This window comes from Camelus dromedarius, chromosome X, assembly GCF_036321535.1.
Source record: "Camelus dromedarius isolate mCamDro1 chromosome X, mCamDro1.pat, whole genome shotgun sequence".
NCBI classification, from domain to species: Eukaryota; Metazoa; Chordata; class Mammalia; order Artiodactyla; family Camelidae; genus Camelus; species Camelus dromedarius.
This window is the reverse complement of record NC_087472.1, coordinates 109547750-109560942: the sequence shown is the minus strand read 5'-3', so window position 1 is coordinate 109560942 and position 13193 is coordinate 109547750. Positions and strand designations below refer to the sequence as shown.

The 13193-nt window shown below is 42.9% G+C and overlaps 1 long non-coding RNA gene across 2 annotated transcripts in view; it reads left to right on the top strand.

Annotated features, from left to right (window-relative positions):
* LOC135320091 (uncharacterized) overlaps positions 1-13193 on the top strand; it is a 483416-nt gene that overhangs the window by 295224 nt on the left and 174999 nt on the right. For both annotated transcript variants that reach the window (XR_010379267.1, XR_010379268.1), the window contains one exon: positions 8017-8129. This is a non-coding gene — a long non-coding RNA (uncharacterized LOC135320091). The remainder of the gene's footprint in view (positions 1-8016; positions 8130-13193) is intronic.

Below are 13193 nucleotides of genomic sequence, written 5' to 3'. Positions count from 1 at the left end.
TCACTGATGAGTTCAATATCCATTCATGGCTAACAATTTAGCATAAAAATATTTGGTGAATAAAATGCTTCTTTACCAAGAAAGTTGTATCCTACAATGAGAATTTTAGAAACATTTCTTTTCTATTTTAAAGTTATTTATAATAAATTTTTTTTTTAAATAAAGTGAGGATCTTACTGGAAGAGTAACTTTCATGAAAAGTTTTGCAAACAAATGGGATATAAATAGGAAAGTTGAAAGTTAGCACCAGGTGATTCTCCTTCCATTTATACATAGTGAAGCTAAAGAACAAAAAGCTGAGTGGATACATTTACTTTGAAATAAACTTTGCAACTTTCTTACAACAGAAAACTGCCCTCCCAAGCCCTAATGCTTGAAACATACCTCGTGCAGCTGAATGCTCCAGTATCCGTGTTCTTTATCAGCTCTGTCCCTGCCGTCACGGGCCTCAGCAGAGGGGTGATGTGAATAACGTCACACTTCCTGCCTTAGCTTCCCTGTGATGGTTTGTGAAAGAGACTTCAGTGAATGGTTAGGAATATGAAGAGCTAAACTGAGTGACAGAAGACCAATTAACCTTCCCCACGATGAGATGCTAAGTATTACTGTCCAAAGGAACAGGAAGAAAACTGTTTTCCGTGGCATCATCTCTTGGTATATTCCAGACCTAACCATGCACAGGAATCCTGAAGACTGCCAGGCTTTTCTTCCAATTAGGGGGAGAGAGAGACAGAGTGAGAGAATGTGAAAATGAAAGGTAGGAACTCTAGACAGAGAAGGGATTAGAGAGATGGAGATGGAGAGAGAGGAGAAGAGGGGCAGGGGAGGCCTCAGTGCTCACACCTCCAGGGACCCAACCCTCAACTCACTGTCAAGACAACACCACTCCTACTCGCCAGCTCGTCCCCACCTTGGGTTACCCCTCATTCCTCTAGGACTGCAGTCCATGGACTGTGGTCCCTCAGAGCATTGCCTTTTCCAGAATCTTGAGTTCATTTGGTTCTGCCAGTGTTAGCAGAAGAGGCGTGGCCCCCTACTCCTGAGAGCAGTCCAGGACCACGCCGTCCAGTAGAACTTTCTGCGACGGTGGTGGTGCCCTGTAAGCCTGTGCTGTCCAGTAGAGCAGCCACTAGCCTCCCTGGCTGTTGAGCACTTGACATGTGGCTCGTGTGACACAAGAACTGAACTTCTCATCTTATTTCCTTCTAATTAAGTTGAATGTAAATGGCCGCACGTGGCTAGTGGCCACACTAATGGACAGGACAGCTCCTGTACGTGCTGAAATACTCCGTGGTTAAGGCCCTCCAGGTCGCTCTGTCACTGTGAGGGGAGGATTTACCTCCTCAGTCTACTTTCTTCAAGAGGGTAATTATTAGAAAGCAAAAAGATCAAGCACACACATACATAGACACACACACACAAGCACACACACACTCTCTCTCTGCCTCTCTCCCTCTCTCCCTCTCTCTCTGTGTCTCCAAGAATCAACAGCAGTTCTCAAAGGTAGTGCAGTCAAATGGAAATCCATGTGCAGGAAGAGAAACTGTTTCCTAACTGGGGAATAATCTCTTTCCCGCTAAGAAAGTATGATCAGTTCTCTTGAACTTCTTCCACACCAAGCCCCTACTCCCCGTAATGCTTGAAAAACCAGCCCAGCCCCTCGTATTTACAAACAGTAGAGCCACCTTTTTCTCAAACAGAGGCTAAACTCACTAAAATTCCAGAGTTTAGGCACTTATTTCTTTCATTTACAGTGATTCTTTTAGAGGGAAATATTTTGATCACATGAAGCCCAAATCATGAGCTGTTGCTCAGTGGCATAAAAAATATATTAAAGTGGAATAAATGGAAACAAAAGACTTCAAGTATAGAAAAGGAAAAAATAAATCAAGATATTTCCCTTCCTCTGCCTGAGGCCCAAATTTCTTGTTTTCTTAGCAATTGTGTTATTTTATCAAGGGATGGTAGAACTTCTTTGAGTACTATGCATATTCAATGTGTAACAAAAATTGAATACCATAAATATGCGTCACATTAAAAAATATTCCACATTTTGTTTATTATAAGATAAACAAGAGGCAAATTTGTTGTTGTTGTTGTTGTTGTTGTTAATGGCCGGACAGTGACATTTTAGGGTTTGCATTCTCTGTCAGAACTACTCAGCCTGCCCCTTTTAGCAGAAAAGCAGCCATAGGCAGCACATGAACAATTGGGTATGGCTGTGTGCCAATAAAACTTTATTTACAAACACCTGCTAGTGAGCCAGGATTTGTCCTGTAAGCAATAGTTTGCTGACTGATGGAGTAGAAGAAAAATTAAAATCTGTACTGTTGATGAGTACTGCCTATCAACCAGGAGAATAAACATAGAAATATCTCAGTAGGCAGGTTGGAACTTGTTACTGTGAGGGGTGGGAAAGAAGGAAGATTTTAAAGTAGGCAAATGACGTTCTCTGAACTTGATCATAGGAAGGAAGCAGTGACTCTGTTGACTGAGTATTTTGTACAGAAAAGCTAAGAAAGGGTAGGACAGAGGCTGTCTTACCAGGACTGGACAACAACTGGTGTTGGAACTGGACGCCTGGACTTTTATTTCACTCTATTGAGAATCTGCCCACATAATCTTAAAAGCACACAGGGTGCTGTGTCTAGCTCCCTCATTTAAAAGATGAGTGTGGAAAGTATGTCCTTAAAGCACACTCTAAGAAAGATTTCCATTATGGGAATTTTGAGCACATACAAAAACAGACAGAACTGTGTAACAGGCCTCCCTGATCCTATTCCTCAGCCCCCAAACCACTGACCCTTTGTTGGTCCTTCCCATCCACACCTCCATCCTGTGCCCATAACATTATGTTGAAGAAATTTTCAGGCATCGAATCATTTCATGTGTAATTATGTCAGCTGGTATCACACTGAAGATCCAAAGTATATGTCTTTATTTCATTCTTTTTCATGGCTGAATAGTATTCCATCGTGTCTGTCTATCTATTCATCTATATCACAACTTCTTTTTTTAAATTTTTTAACATTTTTTATTGATTTATAATCATTTTACATGTTGTGTCAAATTCCAGTGTTCAGCACAATTTTTCAGTCATACATAGACATATACACACTCATTGTCACATTTTTTTTTCTGTGAGCTGCCATAACATTTTGTGTATATTTCCCTGTGCTATACAGTATAATCTTGTTTATCTATTCTACAATTTTGAAATCCCAGTCTATCCCTTCCCACCCTCCGCCCCCCTGGCAACCAGCAACCACAAGTCTGTATTCTCTGTCTGTGAGTCTATTTCTGTCCTGTATTTACGCTTTGTTTTTGTTTGTTTGTTTGGTTGGTTTTGTTTGTTTAGATTCCATATATGAGCGATCTTATATGGTATTTTTCTTTCTCTTTCTGGCTTACTTCACTTAGAATGACATTCTCCAGGAGCATCCATGTTGCTGCAAATGGCATTATGTTGTTGGTTTTTATGGCTGAGTAGTATTCCATTGTATAAATATACCACCTCTTCTTTATCCAGTCACCTGTTGATGGACATTTAGGCTGTTTCCGTGTTTTGGCTATTGTAAATAATGCTGCTGTGAACACTGGGGTGCCATTTGCAGCAACATGGGTGGACCTAGAGATTATCATACTGAGTAAAGTAAGTCAAAAAGAGAAGGACAAATATCATATGATATCACTTATATGTGGAATCTTCAAAAAAAAAAAAAAAGATACGAATGAATTTATTTACAAAACAGAAACAGACTCACAGACAAAGAAAGCAAACTTATGGTTACCAAAAGGGAAGGATGAATTAGGAGTTTGGGATTAGGAGATGCAAACTACTATATATAAAACAGATAAACAACAAAGACCTACTGTGTAGCACAGGGAGCTGTTCAATGCCTTGTAATAGATCATAGTGGAAAATAATACGAAAGTGAATATATGTATTTATATATATAACAGAATCACTTTGCTGTATACCAGAAACTTAACACAACATTGTAAGTCAACCCTATTCAATAAAAAGTAAATAAGCAAAAAACAAAACACTTCTTTATTTAGGGTCACCCTGTATGTCTATACATTTGACTAAAATTTCTCTCTTTATCCCACATATTAAACTAATTAAAACAGATTTTTGTAGGTAGAAGTTAAAGTGGTTTGAAACAGGAAAACAAATTGATTGCTGGAAGTTTGTAGAAATAAATTCCATTTTGTCTTTTTCATTTTTTCCTAAGCTTGATTTCATGCAGTCAGTGAACAGGAGCTGCTTTCGTAGCAGGAAGAAACCTTCAGTACGGTTTACTAATTCTCAGGAAGTGCAGCGGACATTCAACAAAAAAGCAGTATCGTGACTTGTTCCCTCAGGAATTATGACCCCACTCAAATAACAGAAGAGAAAGAAATGTCCTAAGAGTGCAGTCTGAGGAAGTGTTCCTTCCTTCCTTCAACAAGTAAAAATAACCTTGTCTTACGTTTGCATTTTTAGAGGACCGTAGCAAGTGACGTTAGAGTTTCAGGCTCAGGTCCGAGCCAAGTGACTTCCTGTCGTTAGCAGAAAGTAGAATGATTTAAAAATAAAAGGAGTGCACTTTCATTGGCTCCTTTATGTGTGGTTGGATCGCCACTCATCCATGAGTCCGTGCAGTAGATATGAGTTCACTCAGACAAGGAAGGGACGTTTCGACCGGTGCTGGAGCAGGAGGTGTTAATTTTCCTAGAAGTAGAGCTTTAGTCACGGCAGTGGACTCACCGTCGGTGTCAGCGTGTTGATCAGCATCAGCAAAGCAGGCATCCCACTACCAGGCCTGGGGATTTGGGCTGGAGCTAGTTAGATGCGAACTTGACTACTAAAAATACGAAATTATAAAATAATTGAGAAGATCCAAGATACTAAAAAAAAAAAAAAAAAAATACTGATGGAATAAGCCACCAAAAGCTTTACTGAAAGGCGAATTTTGTCTTTCTCTCCTTTACTGAGGCATTCAGAACGTGGGCACTGGTGACGCTTGGGGCCGGATAAACCTGCTGTGCTGGGGCTGCCCAGTCCAGTAGAGGATGGTAAGCAGCGTCCTCAGCTGCTACTCCCGAGATGCCAGTAGCATTTCCATTGCCCCGTTTTGACAACAGAAACTTTCTCTGCGTATTGCCACATGCACCCAAGGTGAGGAAGGAGCAAACTCTTCCTTCGTCGAGACAGAACCACAGCTTTTGAGGTGCATAAAGGAGCAGGGGTGTGTTTTATAGGAGAAATTATCCCCAGAGACATCGTGTGTTCAGATATCATAATTTTACCTCATCACCATAGCCTTAAGGTAACTTCTGACCGAAAGGTTTTTCTTTTTCGTCATCAGTTAGATAAGTGATTACAGCCTCTGTCATGTTAACAACAAAGTTAAGTGTCAGAGTGAGGTGTGCAGGCAGGTTTCCTCGCAGAGAAGGCTCTGCTGGTGGGTGAGAGAAGCATCCACTATGGGCAGAGGGAAGCTGGCATCTGAAAGTGCGTTGCTGAGGGAGCTGACTGGCCTTCTGTGTCTCATGGGGCATACGCTGCATTGTGTGGGATGATTTTGTATTAGCAAAGGGAAACCCCCACTCTGAGAGAGCACTGAAGTGAAATCCCTGTTTTGGAAAATACTTCATTTGTTAATGATGTATTAAATCACTGCTTGCTTTGGCAAGACTCACCGAGCAGCTCGGAAGCTGACGGGTGTTGCAAAGCTCAGTGAAGTTTTCAGCAGGCGGCTCTGGTGAACATTCAGTGACCATCAGGGACCATCAGTGATTTCAGAAGGAAATGTACAGGAGGAGGACCCTTCTGTTTGAAATGCTGGAGTCAAAATCCAAAAAGTTCAATACGCCATGGGTAAAACGTGGGTTTAACAATGTTGTTAAGCCCATGGCTTAATGTCGTTGTGTGACCCATTTTGCCACGCAGTTTACAGCTGACATCGTGGGTGTGCAGCTGTCCTGGCTTGTTGGCTGAGAATTTGCTTTTCCTTCTGATGGAGTGATCTGCAAAGGGGTACCTGTCCCATGGTCACAGGAGACCTTCTGAAACTTGTGTAAACTGCCGTAGACAGGGTGGTTCTTGCACTGAGGCCCCGGGCTTGGTGGACGCACAATAAAGTGGAAGGACGTACGCAAGGGAGCGACAGCCAGTCCAGTCAAGGGTTCCTCTTGTAGATGAGGCCAGTGAGACTCACAGAGGTGAGAGGACACCCCCAGGATACTTCAGTGAGGTCGAAACATCCTTACGTCACTCTCCTTAAATCAATTTTGTATCGAAATTGCTTAAACCGGTTGGTAGTTCTGGGCAGGAGAATGTGTCGCCAGAACTTCAGATTGGCTCCTCAATCTGTTTTCAAACCAGAAATAAAATAATTAGCAGTAAGTCCATTGTTCAGGGCACTGAGTTTTAATCACATGACTGTGCATAACTGTACACACTTCAAATGTCCTTTTCAGCCTTTACTCTCAGTCCCACACTCGTTGCCCTTGGCTATTCTCTCATTGTCTGTGGACACCGTTCTTTAGATAAACTTAGAGCCTCTTAGAATTGTGAAATCATGTAATTCATGTAATGTAAAGAAAGTTGCTTGAAACTCTGCTGTGACCCATGCCAAAGAAAACATGGGAAATACATTTCTTTCTCAAATTCCTGGTGACAGTTCAACATCTTAGCTCCTGCCGGTGAGTACAGGCCATACCTAGTCACAGAGGAGGAAAGATGAAAAGACTTTGCAGAATGTGAAGTAGAGGTTGAAGGTCTCATGAAGGCACCTTGCCCCCTCCATCTCAGCCGTGCAGGTTGTATTACTAGAGATCTGAGGACCAGGAAGGAGGAGGGGAGGCAGTTATGGAAACTAGAACCTGGGACCGGAAGTTAAGATGGCAGGTGTGTTTGCTGTTGGACATGGGCCAGCCCTTCGGGGAAGGGCTGTGTCCCTCCTGCCGGGGATGAATAGGCGGGAGGTGTTTAATCTGCTCCTCATGAGAACCAGCTCCAGGGAGATACACGCTGGAGTCTGTGGGCCACCGTTCTGGGGGGGACCACATGGGTGGGATTTGTGTGGTTTGTCTACTGAGGTTCCCTCCTTGCTGGTCTGTGTCTCGCTGGCTGTTCACTCGTGGCACAGATACTGACTGAGAGCCTGGGAAGGGCATGGCCCTGTTCACCATGCTCCCCAGCAAGTCCGGGGTCCTAGATACTTCATTGTGGGGGCAGAAACGGACAAATGAAGATGTGGTGTATCTGGTAGTGAGGAGAGCTGTAGAAATAGAAGCAGGCTGGTTAGAGGGTCCTGAAGGTTAGGGAAGTGGGGGCTGAGCGATGTGAAGTTTTCCAGGAAGTAGGCAAGTCAGGATGGTGGCGAGAACAAGGTGGGGTGTGGAGGGCCAGACCGGGCGGGGCTGGGGGCTCCTCTGTTCCCACTGAACTAGCTAGAAGTCACTGGGAGGATCTGAGCAGAGAGGGAATAAGATCTGACTTACATTTTAATAGGTTTACTCTGACCTCAGGGCAGGGGGGTAGACTGCGTGAGGTGAGGGTGGAACAGTCCAGGTGAAACATACAGACGGCCCCGACCCACCTCGCCAGGAAACCCTTCCCAGGCCGTAGGGATTGCTGTTAAATCCAGAAAAATAAAATCCATGCAGATGAAGTTGAAAGCAGGGACTCAAGCTTCTTTTAGCATACCGCGAACACCGAGACACAAAAGCCCACTATTCCTGGGGATGTATGTTTTGGCTGGATCTCCTCTTGCACAAAATACACACACACACACACGTGCACGCAGACACATGCTAGCTGAAACATAACCTCTGTTCCTTTATACTATATAGTTTAAATACAAACTCTCGAAAAGTTTTAATGTCAACCGTGGAATTCAGTGTGTCTACAAGGATCTTGCATTCCACCTTTTGAACCCATTTAATTCTTTATTAACTATTATAATTCTTGAGTGCCTTTTCATCCTTCCACAATACATGTAATGTCTCTCTTTTTACTGGTAGGTCCTGGAGACGAAGGTGCTGGCTGACGATTTATGAAAAGTGACATCTTAGAGTGGACACCACCTCTAACCGGAACCACTTTTGGGGCGGAACCGTGCTTAGAAGAGTGAAAGGTGGGTGATGTGGGTCTAGAAATATTGTCCCGATTGCACTCGAGGGAGGCCGCTCTCCCAGTCTGTTGTCACCCCCCAGGTCCTCTGTCCTAGCTGACAGTCCCTCTTCCCACACATAATCGGACCCTGGATGACTGCCACGGTGCTGGGTTGTGATTCTGGCCAGAGGGGTTTAGCTTCACAGCTTTCAATCGGAATATGGACAGTAAAGCCTGTTTTTGGCTAAACAGTTCAAGGGAGGTTAAAAAGAATTGTCACCTGTAACTAGGAAGAGCATGACGGTCGTTCTGCTCATGAATGAGGGGAAAGGCGTGGCCTTTACAGCCCGGCGTCTGAGACCGGATTTGCCGGCCTTGTGCCCAGGGTGAGACAGTCAACCTCTTGGAAGCTGGGTTGTTCTGTGTCTGAGGCAGATAACATGAGGACCCGTGTCACAGGCCTTTTGAGGTGTACGTGATTGATGCCCAGCATTTAGCATGGCTTACGTGCCGTGTGCCCCCATCAACAGGGACCACGCGCTATTTTCCCGAGGCAGTGCCAGCCTTTTTAGCTGAGGACCCATTTTGTGAGTTTTTCAGACAAGCCTCCAAAGCAGAGAAGGTTGTGTAGACTCTCGCACGTTGGTATTACTAGGTAACCGCAAGCGTATCTCCACTTCTGAGTCAATCGGTCCGTTAACCGTGATTGGAAAACAGAAGTTTTTCTAAGAGAAAATGAGTTAACTAGGCCATATGAATACCAACGTGGTCCTGTCTGTCACTGCAGATACACTACAGTGGAGGGTTCTTGTTCAAAGAATGCTGCCAATCCTGGTTAGCACGCGGGGCGGCGGCTCCGACCCCTCACTGCACACCAGACCCACGTAGAGGCTCTGCTGACGGGGAGAGCCGGGCCCCACCCCGAATTCCTGATTCCGTAGGTCAGTCTCCATGGGGCACAATAATTTCCATTTGCGGAAGGTCCCCAGGTGATACTGGTGCTGCATTTTGAGAATCACTGATCTAGAGAGTTGTTTTTACTCCTGTGAGTGCAGTGTCAGTATTTGTTGTTCAAAACTACATTCAATCAAATACCGGAAAAAAAAAAAAGAAAAAGAAAAAGAAAGAAAGGTTGTGGCTGTTTAAGCCGTACCCCTGCGTTCATTCTGTTGTCTGCATTTCCTAGCATGCGCAAGGAAAGAAATTGAAAGGTTTGCTTGACACCCAGTGAGTCCACCCCGTCCCGCCAGGGGCATCAGTCGTGAAGGGAACACAGACTTTGACACCAGTAGCCCTCAAGGCCCAGGACGCGGGATCTCTGAATTGTGCCCCTTCCTTCTCGTGCAGAAGTGGAGGAAGTGTCTGTTTGGAAGGCTGCGGTTTTTCCCTCTCTGCAAACCTGTTAGAAATAATGAGGTAACCAGGCCCGGTTCCTTTCAAGGTGATTTATCTGCCTCAGTAAATGAGAGGGAAAAACCCATTGTCTGTTGAAGTATTTGATGTTCCTTATTGGAGAGATGGCTTTAAAATTCCTCGAGGCATTCGCCGAGCCAGGGGAGCTTTACACGCCTCTGCTGTCTGGTAAGAGGCCCTCATCACTAGATGACCTTCCTCATGAGGGCGTTGACTGTGACCAAGTCCTCCGCTGACAGACACAGACGCATTACCTAATTTGCTAACAACAGTTTAGGAATTGGAACATAACAGAGGATGCAGTTAAACCGAGCCCGGGGGCGACTTGATCTTGTATTCTTTATTTTCAGTTTCACACACAGCCTGGGGCCGCATGAGAACAAATTATTAGGGAATCGTCCTAATTTAAACTTCCTGGTGACCTCATCTGGGTTTGATTTTCCGTCCATGTTCTAGCAAATGCTGCTGCTTTAAGCTCTTGTAATTCTACTTGGTGAGACGGCTGTCATTGGACGCCTGTACTGAGAACTTGGGACTGAAGCATGTTTGGGAGAGCAGGGCTGCAGGTCTCTTAAGGATGTGGCATTTCAGCCGTGTGTGTGAGAGGAAAACCTGTTCCTCCTGGGGACCGTGGCTTGCGCACCTGGTTGTACTGATGCTGGGGTCAGGGTCGGGGGTGGGAGGGTGCGTGTCTGTGTTGACTGACTTCAGAGGTGCCTGTGGGCGTTAGGGCAAGTTGAATGGCAGGTCCCAGGCTGGTAAAATTAGGGGCAATTGATAAAACCCTCTCAGGCCGTTTTAATCCTATTAGAAAAGTGCTCTTTGTCTCTTCCCTCACACAACCTTACGAAAGATACACCACTTTTTTAGATGTTTTCATTTGGTAACTACGTTTTTCTCCTGGAATTCCACCCAGTTTGAAGTCTCAATGCCTCCATGAGTGATTTTCCCCTCAACTCACATGCATCAGTCTCTTTTTTGCTGTCTCTCCCCCTCCCCTTTTGTCCTGACCACAACCATTAGTCTTGGATTAAATATTTGAACATTACCTTAAATTCTTTTCATGCTTGCCCTTGACACAATTGTACATGTCTGGGGGAAAACGTCTCTAGTGCAGTTTAAAAGAAGAATCTCCTAAAATGGTTAACACAGAAGGAAAAGTCATAATATATTATGGATTAAAAAGAAACCTGGAAACATTGTAGCACACACGTTGTAAGAAAGTTCAAAATGGTAAAAAGATGGAAACTGAAAAGTCAAGATGCTTCCCTCTCCGTGTCTCTCTCCTGCCTGTCCCCTGAAATGTGGACTGTTGTTGAGAGTATTTTTACTTCAGATGTTTTGCTCACCCTCCTTCCTTGTCTTTAGCGATTCCTTCTGTTTCATAGCTGGAAAATCACACCATTTTATGGTTACGTCCTCATGTATTATTTAACCATGACATTTCTGTTGTTTCCAGTGTTCAGCTCTTAGAACCAGCATAGCATTGGGAATCCCAGAATAGACTTGGATGGGAAATTCTGTAAAATAAGTAAGAAATGGAATAGTGTATTCCAAGAATTTAACAAATTCTGATTACTGATTGCTGTTTATTTTTTTCCCCACAAAACACCTAATAGTTGAAACAATTACAATCTTTTGATTGAAAAATGCTCTTTCCATCTCCTCTGACTGCCTTCATTTAGAATGACGATCTCCAGGTCCATCCGTGTTGCAGCAGATGGCATTATTTTATTCTTTATTGCTCAGTAGTATTCCATTGTATAATATACCACAACTTCTTTATCCAGTCATCTGTCAGTGCACACTTAGGTTTCTTCCATGTCTTAACTATTGTAAATAGTGCTGCTGTGAACATTGGGGTGCATGTATCTTTTTGAATTAGAGTTTTCCCCAGATATATACCTAGCAGTAGGATTGCTGGGTCATATGGCAAGTCTATTCCTAGTCTTTTGAGGAATCTCCATACTATTTTCCACAGTGGCTGCACCAAACTGCATTCCCACCAGCAATGTAGGAGGGTTCCCTTTTCTCCACAGCCTCTCCAGCATTTGTCATTTATGGATTTTTGAAAGATGGCCATTCTGACTGGTGTGAGGCGATACCTCAGTGTAGTTTGGATTTGCAATTCTCTAGTAATTAGTGATGTTTAGTGTCTTTTCATGTGCCTGTTGACCTTGATATGTCTTCTTTGGAGAAATGTCTGTTTAGGTCTTCTGACCATTTGAGGAGAGGGGGTTGTTCGTTTTTTTGCTATTGAGTTGTATGAGCTGTTTGTGTATTTTGAAAATTAAGCCCTTGTTGGTTGCATTGTTTGCACATGTTTTCTCCCAGACCATAGGTTGTCTTTTCATTTTGTTTTTGGTTTCCTTTGCTGTGTAAAAGCTTATAAATTTCATCAGGTGCCATTTGTTTATTTTTGCTTTCACTTTTATCGCCTTGGGAGACTGACCTGAGAAAACACTGGTACAATTTATGTCCAAAAATGTTTTCTCTATGTTCTCATCTAGGAGCTTTATGGTATCCTGTCTTCTATTTAAATCTTTAAGCCATATGCAGTTTATTTGTATCGTGTGAGGAAGTGTTCTGACTTCATTGATTTATATGCGGCTGTCCAGCTTTCCCAACACCACTGCTGAAGAGAGTGTCTTTTCTCCATCGTATATTCTTGCCTCCTTTGTATAAGATTAATTGACCATAGGTCTGCAGGTTTATTTCTGGACTCCCTGTTCTGTTCCATTGATCCATATGTCTGTTTTGGTGCCAGTACCACACTGCTTTGATTACTGTAACTCTGTAGGATTGTCTGAAGTCTGGGAGGTTATGTCTCCAGCTTTGTTGTTCTTCCTCAGGATTACTTTAGCAATTCTGGGCCTTTTATGGTTTCACATAAATTTTGGGATTACTTGTTCTGGTTCTGTGTTAATGTGATGGAGATAATTGAGGGTGATCACATTAAATTTGTAGATTTATTTGGGTAGCATGGCCATTTTAATAATATGCTTCCATTCCATGAACATGAGATATCTTTCCATTTCTTTGAGTCATCTTCAGTTTCCTTTATCACTGTTTTATAGTTCTCAGCATATATTGTCTTTCACCTCCTTGGTTAGGTTTATTCCTAGTATTTTATTATTTTTTTTTTTGATGTGATTTTAAAAGAGATTGTTTTTTAACTTTCATTTTCTAATATTTCACTGTCATTGTAAAGAAATGCAACAGATTTCTGCTTGTTAATCTTGTATCCTGCTACCTTGCTGAATTGGTTTATCAGTTCTAGGAATTTTTGTGTGGAGTCTTTAGAATTTTCTATATATAGTATCATGCCATCTGTATATAATGACAACTGTACCTCTTATCTTCCAATTTGGATCTCTTCTACTTTATTTTCCTCTTGTCTGATTTCTGTGCCTAGGGCTTCTAATACTATGTTGAATAGAAGTGGTGACAGAGAGCATCCTTGTCTTGTTTCTGAATTTAGCAGGAAGCCTTTCAGCTCTTCACCATTGAGTATTATGTTGGCTGTGGCTTTGTCATACATAGCTTTTATTATGTTGAGACATATTCCCTCTGTACCCATTTTGGTGAGAATTTTGATCATGAATGGATGTTACATTTTATCAAAGGCTTTCTCTGCATCTATTGAAATAACTATGTGATTTTTGACTTTTTT